Source organism: Hipposideros armiger, unplaced genomic scaffold (genome assembly GCF_001890085.2).
Source record: "Hipposideros armiger isolate ML-2016 unplaced genomic scaffold, ASM189008v1 scaffold_233, whole genome shotgun sequence".
Classification (NCBI taxonomy): domain Eukaryota; kingdom Metazoa; phylum Chordata; class Mammalia; order Chiroptera; family Hipposideridae; genus Hipposideros; species Hipposideros armiger.
This window is the reverse complement of record NW_017731583.1, coordinates 1,277,124-1,281,340: the sequence shown is the minus strand read 5'-3', so window position 1 is coordinate 1,281,340 and position 4,217 is coordinate 1,277,124.

Below are 4,217 nucleotides of genomic sequence, written 5' to 3'. Positions count from 1 at the left end.
AGCAGCCAGCGTGAGCGGCCAGCAGCCGCAGTGAGCGGCCGTCCAGAAACCGGCGACTGATCTGCCTCGCCAGAGAAGAGCGCAATGATGGTGCCAGCTTGGGCCAGTGAAGCAACGTCCTCCACAACTAGAATGAAGAACAAAACGACAGCAACTTGTCTGTTCCCCTTACCCCCAATTCCCCAGCACTGTTCCCATCCCCCCAATTCCCCAATAAAAATCTTAAAAAAAAAATCCTTAGCTAAGATATTACCATAAAGCTGATCTAGGACCCATGAAACTACTGGGAAACTGACAAAATTGGTATTTCTACTACCTAGGGCACTACTTCCATGGGAGAACAATCAACTCCGACTGAAGATGATCCCACAGTGAAATAAAGAAATAAAAATAAAACATATACACAGAGGTGCACTAGGAAAAAAGTCCACCATATGAGAGACAGTAAACATAACAAATGGGGAATTCACATCACAAAAATTAGTTATAATAGATAATAGGCCTGAGAATGACAACAAGATAAGTAAGGTTTAAATCACCAAGGAAATAAAAGAAGCAATAGAACAACAATGAGAGAACAGGATGAAGATGAACGAGACAAAGAGCAGAGGTTAATGCAGCATGGTTCATTCAGGTAATAGCTGAACTCAGCATCTCTAAAGTGGGTAGGTAGGGTGGGGAGTACAGGGGTATGGGATAGTTGTGTGTATTGCTGGTGGGTAGGGCAAAGAATGGAAATGATGCGTGAAAAGATAAGTCCTAAAAGGTAGACAGGATCAAGTTATGGAAAGTCTTGGATCCCATCCAAAAAGTTTAACTTTATCCCTTAACTCATGGTCTAATTGCCTCCCAATGTCTTAGCAAGGGGAAGACTTTTAAAAAGTTTTAACCAAGAAAGTAATGAACGGATTTGTTTTAGAGTGTTCTCTTTGGCAATTACTGTAAAATGATGGAAAGGAGACAAAAATGGAGGAACAGAGACCATTCAGAAGATGGTTATAATAGCCCAAATGTCTTTAGTTCCAAGCTGCATTTACAGGCCCAAGGAGCCTTCATATACACTTCCCAGGGTTCCAAACTTTGATTGCCCTGCAAACACCAGCAGAATCCCAGAAACTGCAGGAATTTTCCCAGCTCTAACACACACGGAACAGTTATGCTGTTAGATGGTGCAAATGTTGGGGGCCCAGAGATGAACAAAACATGAGGTCTTTGTTTCTCTCCTCCAAATGCCCATAAATGAGCTGGAGAATCAGACATGTAAATAAAGAATCATTACACAATGTGATACGTGTAAGAGAGGTATGAACAAATGTGAGGAGGCTGGGGCAGAGGGATGTTGACAAAGGCATGACAGAAAAAGGGGCATTTGAGTTGAATCTTGAAGGAAGAATAAGAACATTCCATGCAGGAGAACTTTTGTAACTGCAAAGACTCATACATGTGACATTAATATGATGAAATTTCAGGAAAGACTTCCCATAAGCTTCATTCATCTCTTGATGATATCCTGTCATATGAATCATCATGTGCAATAAGCGGAGAATAAATTTGATCCTCAGGGAGTTTTTAATGTAATAATAGTAAGTAGGTGTTTAATAGAGTCTGGGGTACCCCTGGGTTCAAGTGAAGGTAAGACACAGAAGGAAAGGGGAATACACAGAAATCAGATTAATATTCAAGATAGCCCTGCCATATGTGCTGTGGCCTAAAGAGGCAACTGGAGTTCAGAAAAGGAACAGGTAATTTAAACTTAGGAAACGTGCCAAGGCAGAGCTGGGCGGGGGTGGAAAAGAGGCATTTGGAGAGGGGAAAGAAGCTTATAGATTTGAGGATGGGAACTCAGAGACATTGGGGTCTGCCCTCCCACCACCCCATCTTAGCCCTGGCAGAGAGAGCCAGATAAGCACGATCCAGCGTGGACCACAGGGATGCCTGTGAGGAGACAGGATGCCATTAATGTCAAGAAATGGAGGAAAACAGGAAGACTCTGAAAAATATAAAACCGTGAATAATGAGGACTTCCTTTGACAAGCTGAGCCAGTATTACAATTTCATTAAGTGCATAATTCTTGCCCATTAAAGTGTCCATGGTCGGTGACCTGGGAGACCCTAGGGGAGCAGATTGTTGTGAAGAATGTACTATTTTCTTGAACAGCTGGTATTAATTGTATCTTCCCATGAACAAGTACATTAGAGTTAGTGGGACTTAAATGGCTTTCTCTTCATGAGGAAGCTTCCTCTTGGTTGTCAATTACCTATCTTTGATTGGACATCAAATCTGGGCCATTAGATTAGAAGATTACTATTCCACCATAACACAGTTTCATTCCAATATGTACATGTACATCGAGTTCTGAGGAGGAACAGCCATATACACATAAACTCTAGGTGTGAAATTAAGTCAAGCCAGTCAACCACTCGCGGTTTCATGCAGGCTCTGGACCCCTCAGGCAAAAGCTGGGCGCCGTCTGTTCTTGTAAATAAAGTCGCATTGGAACACAGCCACACCAAGTCATTTACGTATTGTCTATGACTACTTTCCTGTTACAATGGCAGAGCTGAGTAGTTGGGTAAGAGACTGATGGCCTGCAGAGCAGAAAATATTTGCTATCCGGCCACTTACCAAAACAGCTTGCCCACCCCGAGTTCCTCTTAGTTTCGCTGCCTTCAGAACATGACCAGGAATACTTCTTGATCCTACCTATTTCCTTCTAGCCAATAAACATTTATTGAGCACCTACTATGTGGTAGGCACTGAGGTATACACTGCGGGGGAGGGGGACCAAGATGAAGAAGACAAGGCTCTTGCCAAGAACATTCTAAGGGCTGAGAAAGAGGTAACATGGGTAATTTCGAGGTGGGTTAAATACTGAGAAAAAAAAAAAAGAATGCTCTGACATTATGAAGGCAAACCAGGAGGAGAACTTACTGGAAACTGAAGAAGTCATTCTGTAGACACCAGACCCCACAGCCAAGTGACAAAGGGTGAATAGAAGTTACCCAGTGAACGGGCGGCAAGGAAACTGGGAGGCTAGAAGAGCCTATTTTGGCAGGCAAAAGCCAAAATTTGACTCTGTTTGCATTTCTGCTGTAACAATCTTTACTGTGATAATGGATCCCGACTGCAGGCTGGAACCACGTGGGGGATGTCTTGTACCTTCCATAGTTTGCATAGTGTACTTCGTAATACTTGTTATTTAAAGACAGATGAAGAGGAAGGAAAGAGCGAAAAGCTGTATTACTCAACTTGTGCAAATTGAAGATTTTGTCTCCATGAAACTCTAGTCATATTTTCAAAGGCCCTTGGGACTTACTGATAAAAAATCCTACTTGCAAAAAAATGGAAACACCACATTTTTTTAATGGGCAAAAATCTGGACAATACTCATTAGGTAACAGGGTATGAAATAAAACATTTTTCTGTCTCATTTTTGGCCAAGCCCCCAAAACCAATTCAATAGTAAAAAACAAACTCCTAAAAGAAATTTTTTGTAAATTTGTCTCCATGGTGTGAACTAAAGGGAACCAAGAAATTTCGAAGCTCCGTAAGTATCTCTCCTGCCAGCCACTGCAGGGCCTCGCGTTCGGTCATTAGAGACACTCCTGTGGGTTGGCACAGGAGATTCCCAAAGGCCATTCACTGGGTAGGTGTGTGCATTGGGAACCTGAGAGGTATCACACATTAATGTCTTTCCTTTCACCAAGAACACTAAGCAGGAATTATTTTTTTCCTGACTCACAAGTGAAAAGTAAAATGTAAGAGCCTAGGACAAAAGACCACAAATCCTGTCAGGGTGTAGGAGGCAGGAAAATCCTGAGCATCACACACTGCACTGGAAGATTCAGATGGCTCATACATTATAGAAAAAGGGCCAGAGAACAAATAGAATAAACACAAACCATGAAGACCAAGGACTTGTTTTTCCAGATGTAGGTTCTGTGAATGTGTGTCTGTGTGTTTGTGCATTTGTGTCTCTATATTTGTTAGGGGCAAGGGTTGCAGGGGACAGGAAGGTGGGATAGCACCAAAAAGAGGAAAGAACGGGTGGGCAGGGTTTATCAGAGATGAACTTTCCCACATTCCAATGGGAAAAAAATATTTTACCAGTGGAAAGAAAATACGCTTAGGGCTACATTGTCTAACACGGGAGCCGCTGGCCGCATGGAGTTTTTTAAACTGAAATTAATTAAGATTTGAAAACTTAAAATAAAAC